The sequence below is a fragment of the Acomys minous genome (assembly GCF_964271855.1).
Source record: "Acomys minous genome assembly, chromosome: 7".
NCBI classification, from domain to species: Eukaryota; Metazoa; Chordata; class Mammalia; order Rodentia; family Muridae; genus Acomys; species Acomys minous.
The window spans coordinates 80,507,022-80,517,251 of record NC_140488.1 but is presented as its reverse complement, the minus strand read 5'-3'; the positions used below and the strand labels follow the sequence as shown (position 1 = coordinate 80,517,251).

At 44.1% G+C, this 10,230-nt stretch overlaps 1 long non-coding RNA gene across 1 annotated transcript; it reads left to right on the top strand.

Annotated features, from left to right (window-relative positions):
* The first annotated feature begins 6,158 nt into the window (after positions 1-6,158).
* LOC311601719 lies at positions 6,159-8,104 on the top strand. The gene is made up of 3 exons (XR_014780638.1): positions 6,159-6,253; positions 6,839-6,925; positions 7,998-8,104. It is a non-coding gene; the product is annotated as an uncharacterized lncRNA (long non-coding RNA).
* The last annotated feature ends 2,126 nt before the right edge of the window (positions 8,105-10,230 follow it).

The following is a 10,230-nucleotide window of genomic DNA, read 5'->3' as shown; positions in this document are numbered from 1 at the left end:
TAGACCTAGGGGAGGGGAATAGGGTGAAAGCGGGAAGGGGGAGGAATAAGAAGATACAAGTGATGGGATAACAATTGAGTTGTAATTGAATACATTAATTAAATAAAAAAGAAAAAGAAGAAAGAAAGAAAATAAGAACACAGCTTAATCTGGTCATCCATTCTTGCACCACTGCCGACCTCCAACATTTTGTACACCAAAGAAGAAAGAGAAATCTGTCCCATTTCAGACCAGCAGCACCCCCCTCTAATCTCCAGACCAGCCACATCAGAGGTCTCCTAAATGCACCTTTCCCAACACACAGGCTTGGCTCTAGTTACACATCCTGTGCAACAGGTGACCTGTCTGTTTAGTCGGCCTGACCTTAAGCCCTCCCACACCATATGCAATGGCCAGCCTTAACCTGCTTGACCAATTCTTTGTGCTTGTCTGCTGGTCTACTCTGACCAGTCTCCCAGAACCAATGAAATGATATAGACAAAAGATAGATAGATAGATAGATAGATAGATAGATAGATAGATAGATAAAAATAGATGAACCCAAGCACACAGAAATGAAAAGAAACATCATGAACTTTAACAAAGGATTCAAGAGTTTTTCAAGTTTTAAAGCTGAAACACCTCAATGCACTTAGAGAATAGCAAAATGCCAGAGTGAGGCCCATGAATGCAATAGCGTACAGCTGAAAGAAATGATGAAGACAATTCAGGACTAAAGACTAAATCCAGTAAAGAGATAGAAGTACTGAACTGAGTGAAAGCTGAAATAATGTGTATTTTGAATGCCCATTAACACAACTGAACTCAGGAGAAAGCCTTCCAAGCAGAATGGATCAGGAAGAGAGGGGAACATGACCAGAACGCTAGGACAAAGTGAAGGATTTAGACTACAGAACCAAAAAATATGAAAATTAAAAGGAAAGCACACATGAAGGTAACCTGCAGGAAACATGGGAACCCATGAAGAGACCGAATCTTCAGACTATAGGTATAGATGGAGGAGGCGAATGGCAGGTCACTGGTGCAGGCCAGCTCTTCAGCTGGACAATAAAAGAAAACTTCTGCCAATGAAGGAGAGATGTATAGACAAGGTGTGGAGGATGCTCCCTAACCTAAAATGAATCTATCACACGGCTCAGCTACACCACCCATTGGCAAAAGCCCAAGGATTCAACATCACATTCAACAGACCCTTGCTCAGCCATGTTCACATCCATGCTATTCACAATAGCTAGGAAACAGAAACAACCAGCCCTCCACTGAAGGATGGGTAGTGAAAATGTGGCACCTATACCCAATGGAATTCTATTCAGCTGTAAGAAAAGAGAAATCTTCAGGTAAATGTGAGCAAGTAGAACGTAGTATGCCAACTAAGGTAATCAAAACTCAGACAGACAAATGCCACAAGTTGCCTATCACTGGTGGGCCCTCGCTTGCATCTTCAGATGTGAGTATATACCTGGAGTGCCTGCGGAAGCCAGTAAAATGCAACCATGCTGGGGGATGAGGAGGAGGTGCTCTAGAAAAGGAAAAGAGTTAAATGGTAAGTTGGGGGTGTGCTTTTACAGGAGGAAGGAGAGAAACCCTGCGGAGAGAGAAGGAGGACCCATAAACAACCCCAGGAATGATCGAAAAAGATGTAGGAAAGCACAGTCTTCCGGTTCCCTTTAATATATTTATTAAACATATATAAAATATTAAGTAATATACTTAATGAATATGAAATTGTGCCGCTTGAGGGATAATGCCCACTCCAAGAGCCGTAGATGGCCTATGCAACATAAGCACCTATACTACATATGGGACACCTGCCTTTGTGTTATTAATGACATACAATTGAGGGGTGAGCAAAGTGACAACTCAGAGAAATTTTTGCCAGAATGAGTCAGAGATAGGAACAGCCCCTACTCTTATGAGAACAAACAGGAAAGAGAAGTTATGAGAGAGAGAGAGAGAGAGAGAGAGAGAGAGAGAGGAGAGAGAGAGATAGGAGAGAGAGAGAAAGAGAGAGAGAGAGAGAGAGAGAGAGAGAGAGAGAGAGAGAGAGAGAGAGAGAGAAGTTTTAATGCAGTTAAGGTGAATGCACTTGAGTTTGTGCAGTTCTGTTCAGTTCATTCAGTCAGTGCGGTACAGTTCATGGAGTTCATATGTGATGTGTTCAAGCACAGCAATTCAGTGAGAAGCAGAGAGAAGCCAATTAGAAGCAGTCAGCTTGGAAAGGAATTTTGAGCCACAACAGCCGAATTCAAACAATTCAGCCAGAGCTCAGAAATAACTAGAAATGGCGAGCGTATTCAGCACTAAGCCTTGGAGGGGCAAACGTTCTAGGCCTAGGTTAGCAGATGGAGGCTGGAAGGTGAAGCCTTCTTGGCCCAGGCTTTCAGAAAATTACATTGTACTGAGGCTAGAAACTTCCAGGCCTAGGCCTAAGGAAATGCTCTGGGATCAGGCCAAGATGGGTATACAGCTTGGGTATGACTTTCATGTCATCTACTCAGCAGAGGAAACAAAAACAGCATTCAGGGCATACAACATATTACCATTCCAAAAGGTCTGGAAAGGAGTGTCCTGATAAAATAACGAACCAATGCAAGACCATAATCCAGCTGGGGAAACTGCAAAATCTTCATGTCCATGTCTGATGTCAATAGTGCTCTTCGGATCTGCAACTCCTTTCAGCTTTTTGAGGGTAGCACCTTTCTTTCTCTTGGGCTGGCTCCACATCGTGTTAAGTAGCTCTCCTCAGCAAGAGTCTCACAGCTCTGTCATCTCTAATGTTGTGGGGGCTCCAAATCACTTCAGATTTCATCCTCACAGCTTTACACAATGGCCTCTCTCTGTGTGTGTGCCTACACACGGGAATACCTCTGCTGCACACATGGCCTTGGGGGCTTTCCTTACTCATGGCCTTGGGGGCTTTCCTTACTCATGGCGAGAGATTCTATGGTCCCTTTCCTCTATCCTTGACTGAAATGTGAGAACCATGTGGCCAAAGCTGCCAAGTGCTGCTCCTTGCTGAGGCTGGAACATGGCACCCTCTTCAATTACATCTTCACCAGCTTTCTGGGTTTGATGGTTACCCTCACTGCCTAAGCTTGGCTATCCTGGAGTTCACTCTGTAGACCAGGCTGGCCTCAAACTCTGAGATCAGCCAGCCTATGCCTTCTAGTACTGGGATTAAACATGTGCAAGCACCACAGGTGGCCCTAGCTTTTATTTAATTCCTTTTCGCTTTTGAGATTGCTCTTTCACTTTTCTTCAATTCGTTTTCACTAACTGGAAGCTTAGTAGGGTGGATCTTGCCCTGAGGTCACGATTCCCTCCTTTCTCCCATTAAACATCTGGGTTTTCTTTCATCTTAATATCTCCTTGAGCACAGGACTGAGCTCCATTCCACTTCCTGGTGCCCCTTGACCCCTGAAATTGTACACTTTCTATTTTTCCCTGCTCAGTTTGTTCCTTTTCATTATAGATCTTCATAAGCGAGAGCACGAATAGCCAGTAGAGAGTCTACAGTAGGCTGGATTCAGATTTCATCTGGTAATGGAATCAATCCAAAACTCTTCAATTTAGCCTTATCCACACTTTCCAGACAAGAACACAAAGCAGCCCGATTCTTCCATCACAAGCGCAGTCTCTTGGCAGCATACTCAAAATTTTCTCTGAAATATGTTGAGCCAGGATCCCACCACTCAAATCACCCTCAGCGCCACTGTCTTTCATGCTCTTATGACTATGGCCCATTAAGTTCTGCCTAACACATGTAGCTGCATATCTTATCCAAAGCTTCAAGTTCAACAGTCTCCCCAATGAAATATATGGTTAGGACTCTCACGGCAATACCCCAGTCTCTGGTACCAACGTCTCCCTGAGTGAGGATTTCTATTGCTAGGAAGAGACACCTTGACCATGGCAACTCCTAGAAAGAAAAAAAAAATTTAGTTGGGGTTGTGTTACAGTTTCAGAGCTTTAGTCCATTATCCTCACATGATGAAGTATGTGGTCCGGAGGCAGACATGGTGTTGGAGAAGGGGCTGAGAGTTCTACATCTTGATCCAAAGGCAGCAGAAGAAGAATGCCACACCAGGACTAGCTTGAGCATATGAGAGTTCACAGCCTACCTCCAACATGGCACACCCCCTCCAAAAGGCCACACCTCCTCCAACAGGCCACACCTCCCAACATTGTCACTCCCTATGAGCCAAACATTGAAAAACACAAGTCTGTGTGGGCCACTTCTATTCAAACCACCATGATACTTATAACTCAAAGATAAGTTTGCATTGCTGAAGACAGCACACACCTCAAACACAGGATGTGGAGGAATTGAACTGGAACTGAACTGGAATCCTCCCCTATGAAGACTATGAAAGAAATATGCAGTATGCTAAGGGGGAAAGTAATTAAATCTCCTAGCCTGTAGGAAAGCATGTGTGTCGTACTTGTGACCAGTATGGAACTATATACCCAAGGGTGAAAGAGTGGCCATTTTATCTGAGGGAAATCAGGAGCCACCGAATTGGCCTTCAAGTCCACTTAATCAGAGGGAGTTCCTGTCTGGTACTAGACACCCAGCCAACTTCCTGTGCTGGTGAGGTCATCGACCCTTGCTAAGTTGGTATAATTCCCCAGTGCATTCTAAATGCCCGTCTTTATGTCCGCAGGTCAACGTAGCTCTCATTCCTCATCAGTGAATCTTCTTCCTGCAAGAGTAAGATGACAGAAATGCACAGGTGTTCAAACTGCAGATAACAGCTGATCCTGTAGTGCCTATCCCAGATGGATACATCTACAATACCTACACCTCAAGCCAAGGAAACATCTTGGGAAAGGCTTTATGGGGCTCATGGAAGAGGACAGTGGGCTTAGGTTATCTCTAAATTAACATGAAGAATGGACCGGATTCACGGAGCTCCTCCCTGCCAGTATTAGGAATAAAAGCTGAGAGTTGCTCTCAGTCAAGCTAAGCTGCAAAGGGCACTCTGAGGCCAGACCAGATGCCTGGAAGAAGCAGTGAGCAGCTGAATTGCCTGGAAGAGACTGAGACCAATTTAGTCATTTGGACATTCTCAAAACTGATGAGCTGCCTGCAGGCTGTGCATTGTGATCCAGGCTCCCAGGTTTGTGAGCTGTCACCCAACCTGGGGTGGGCCCTGGTGATGCAGCTGTCTTTGAGTCATTCCTGCCTCCCTAAGTGAACCCTCACCCGTATTCCTGTAAGCAGCCTCTGTAAAACTCACTGGTGCCCTACACTAGACTTTAGGGGAAAGCTGTAATTTAGCCTTTCATGGGCTCTCTGTAGGGGGCCAATATAAGTGTGTGTGTAGGGCTTCCTTGGGGAAAGTTTTGTCCCACCCTAGAGATATATGTGTATATATATGTATATTTTCACACACACACACACACACACACACACACACACACACACACACACACACGTATGTGGGGGAATGATTGGAAGGGCCAGACATCCAGGAAGGGCCACATGTCCAGGATGACATCTAGGAGACTGTGACTTGTCTATTTGACAAGAGTGGCAGCCATGTGATGTTAACAATACAACACGGTTGCCTCAACATGACGTGTACATTAGTAATACCAGTTAACACCCGCCACGGCTGAGAGAAATCTCATAAGGCCACCCTAGAAGAATAGCTAAGGTAATTCATAGCAGCTAGAGGGGGAATCCGTATTCCCAGCAACAATTCCCTGATAGCTTATCCCATCCCAATAATTCCTCCCTAAACAAAGACAGATACTGTGCAGGACAGTAAAGGAAATTGGCAGGATGATTCTTTCTGGGCCTCTATGCCTCTGGGCCTCTGGGCCTCTGTCGCTATCTCTGTCTCTCTGTCTCCCCATTATCTCTCTGTGTGTAATTAAAGAGGAGGTATTAACCTTGTGAAGAAGGGGATTGGAAGGTAGTGGGTGTTTGTGTGAGGGGGTGGGGGATGAAGTGGAAATGATGTAAATGTGGGACAAATGAAATTCTGGAAAAATATTAGGGCAATAAATGATTCGTAAGGGAAAGAAACTTCAGGCAAATGTATTGAATAACAGAAAACTAGTAGAAGCTGGGGCTGAAGCCAAGCTATCCAATCTGTCCGAGCACACTTTGGATAAAATTGTCTGTCCGCTTCTGCTTCGCCTTAGTGCTGGTTTATTTGAAAATACACCTAAGAAACCTGAGAGAGTACATCCATCTTCATCGCCTATCAAATGAGATAGACAGGACGAGCACCACAAACACTAGGTAAGATAACTGGATTTATAGACCTCATCAACGTAAAATGTTGATGAAAGTCAATGGCGAGTTAATGAATTCGGTGGTCTATGCAGCCTAATAATGGAAAGGCAAAAGTAACGTTGGAGTCATTTAAAGGTATTTGTCTTATAGTCATTACACGGGACGGTGGGTTTCCTTAAGCATGACTAGTTCTTTCAATCGCTTAGTCTTGTTACCTCGCTCAGGACTCCATTTCTTTTCTTTCGCCCCTTTCCCATTGCCAAATAGACTCCAACACACTTTCACGTCAAAGAGGGGGAGAGAAATAGACAGAAAGAGAGAGAGAGAGAGAGAGAGAGAGAGAGAGAGAGAGAGAGAGAGAGACGGACGGACAGACAGACAGACAGAGATAGAGACAGAGACAGAGAATGTGAGGTTTCAAGAGAGCAAAACTAAGTGATTCTTGATTCTTGTTTTTCTGAATCTGGTTTATTTTGCTTAAAAACTGGCAGATATATCTTTTTCCTGGAAATCACAGTATTTATTTCTGCATGGCTGAACATATTTCCGTTGTATAATGATACCACATTTTCATCATACATTCCTCCTTAGATGTACAACTAGGCTGAGCCTGTGACTTGACTCCTGCAATTAGTACTGCTGTAAATAAGGATACACTCATCTGTCTGTGGCACACAGGTAAATGTTCTTTTGGGTACGTTCCCAGGAGTGTTGTGATAGTCCTTTTCTTAGTGGAAATTCAAAACTAATGTCCGGAAAGTCTGGACTAATTTAAAGTCCCACTAGCAGCACCTAAGTGTTCTTTCCCCCAGGATCCTTGCCGGCATTCCTGCTGCTTTCTTAATGCATATTCTGTTCTGACCAGAGTGAGTTGGAATCACGACCTGGTTTTGTGCTATGTATCCCTGATGGCTGCTCTATAATTTTTCAAGTTCTTTTTGGTCACTTGTACTTAACTTTTAGAGAACTGTTCATTCTTCTCACTTGGCCATTTATTGATTGCACAAATGTTGGGATGTTTAATTCTTTCAGCTCTCTATTACGTCTAAACACGAAACTCTCAGACTCGCAGCTAGCAAAGATGTTTTTCCTTCTTGTAGGCTGTACCTTCCACTCCGTTAAGCGAGGCATGTCCTTATGCGGGAGCTGTATAATTCCACGCAGTCCCACTGGCCACACTGTTTTCGTTTCCTGAAATGTTGGAGTCCTTTTCAGGAAGCTCTTGCCTATGCCTAAACCTAGAAAAGTTTCCCCTAGCCGTTTCAGGGTTTTGGGTCCAACATTAAGGTCTTTGATCACTTTGAAACGGTTGGCATTCTTTTAAAAGCTATTTTTGGACATGGACTCTGCCTGCATCCAAGCCCGCCCATTTTTAGGCAGCATTCTGTCTGTGGCATAACCGAGGACATTTTGCCCAGTGGCTTGTTTGCCACATCTGAATCCATCTCCATAAGGAGGTTCTTTGATGCTCATCATCCTCTTTGTGGTAGGCTGGGTGTTGCCAGGAGTTTACCTGTCTCATTGTCAGTGAATCTTTAAAATAGTAAAAACATTTTTAAAATGTCATATTCTGCGTGTCTTTGAGGTTTTTGAAGACCTTTTCTATTTTGCCTTATCTTTTCTATGAAATCTTATCTATCTGTCAAACCTAGGATGGGTATTCCTTTGAGATAAATAGACTAGTAATTGACATGACCATGATTTTGGATCAACTAACAATTAACTTGTATAACTTACTTATCCCAAACAGCCTGCAACAGCATGTCCTCAATAGTTCCTGCCTCACAAATGTGTCTGTCAGATATACTGGGCCAGAAGGCTGAAGATGATGCGTCAATGTTACAGAGAGTGTTGGGTGAGTGCTCAGGTCGCAAACTGTCATTTTTTCACTTCGGAAGCTACTAACCTGCACTTGCTGTTTACTCAGGTAATTAATTTTATACCTTCTCAAGTCTCTGATGGGGTTGAAGACCAGATAGTTTAGTTTCACAATTAAGCTTAGTTGTTTAGGGGTTAAGATGCTGTTAGGTCTAGACAGATGCTTCAAGGTGATAATGATAAGATGTGATGGGGGTTGATTTACATTCAGAATTTTAGATGCACCAAGATAGGAAAGATGTTTTCTTCAAGGTTGTGAAACACCAATAGCCAAAACACTATGAATGTAACACTTATATAATCCCTGATTGTTTTGTGTTTCTTCTATCTGTATATATTTTCTTGTGTTTGTGTGTTTAAGTAGCAATATAAATGTATATGTAAACAAGAATTAATTAAAATAATAAAATCAAAGCAAAACAAACAAAAGCTATTTTTATTTTGGGTTTCTTAAAAATCCCTGTCTCCCTACTTTTCCCCAATGCCTTCTAATACCCCAACACCAGGTAGGAGAGAAAGTTTAGTGGGGAGGGGGACATAGTTTTCCTTAGCTGCTTCCTGCTGCTTAGGGTCCTCAGGTGCCTTGGGGGAAGTTCAATCTTCATTTCAGGACATCTCTGACTTCTTCTTGTTACACTGCATCGACAGCAACCAGGAGCAGCAGTGGAGGAAACACTGGGAGTTTGCCTACATATCCCTAGGAACAACAGTCCTGTTCATGTTACCCTCGGTTCAGCCACTCACTTAGTCACTGCATGGCGGCATACTTGGAAATCTGTGAACCTAGTAGTTCCGAACATTATGATCTCTCTTCGGCAGAGAGACAAGAGTGTAGTGTTTCTCTGGGTTCGCTCCTGAGAACAAACATTCCTGGAAAGAACAGCAGCTTACTCCAAACTTTCTGCAAGCCTATTGACTGATTAGAATATCCACAATTCTAGTCCAAGGTTGAGATGTTTCAGGTCCACAGCTGTAAAAGTAATTTTTTTTTCACCAGAGGTAATTGTAGTTTAAGAGGTTTGCTGTGGAATCAACTCACCCTTTGTAGTTCTTTCTGAACTCTCTGTGGATCAGCTCAGCTGTTCTGGCTCAAACTCCTCTCCAAGCTGACTGATTCAAATGGGCTTCTCTTGGCTTAGGCCTGGATTGTTCTGCTTGGCCTCATCCTGACTTTGTTCTAATCCTCTGGCTCCTTCTCACTATCTGGCCTGTACTGTATTAACCTGCGTCTAGTCTGTCTCTGTAATACCGTCCCAGGAGAACTGCCGTGCTCTTTGCTCTGTATCACCCCCCACACACATATTCTCTCTGCCTCTCGTTCCTGTGGTGTTCTCTCATGAGCTGGACATATCCTATCTCTAACTCATTCTGTCCAATTGTTCTCTGATTAGTTACCATGTTCTCTGCCCCTTCATTAGACATAACTTTTTCCCCAGGTTGTGTGTAAATTTTAACTTGATCTCCAACTAAATTCATAACTAAAGGTTTTAAAATTTTTTTGGTTTGTTCAATTTACATCCCGATTGTAGCCCCCTCCCTCATTGCATTGTGATCCCACCCTCTCCTAATCCTCAGAGAGGGGAGTCCTCCTCCCCTAACATCTGACCGCAGCCTATCAAGCCTCCTCTGGACTGTTTGTATCCTCTTCCTCTGAGGCCTGGCCTCTCCACCACAGGGGGCAGTGATCAACATGTGGAGGCCAGAGTCCATGTCAGAAGTAGTCCCTACTCCCCATATTATGGGATCCACAAGGAGACTGGGCTGCTCCTCTACTGCATCTGAGCAGGAGGTCCAGGTCCTCACCATGCTTGGTCCTTGGTTGATGCATCGGTCTCTGCAGCACCTGCCTCCTCTACGTGGATTTGTTGGCTCCATTGGTCTCCTTGTGGAGCTCCTGATGTCCTCCCATGCCCCAATCCCCAACTATTCCATAAGACTTCCTGTGCTCTACCCCAGAGTTTGACTGTGTGTCTCAGTGTCAGCCTGGTGCTCCTGCTGGGTGGAGGTCTTTCAGAGGACCTGTATGGTAGGCTCCCTTCCTGTGCCTTCTCTCCCGTCCTGTGTCTACTGGTGAGTTGGGCTGAGGCCACAACCCACATTAGCTG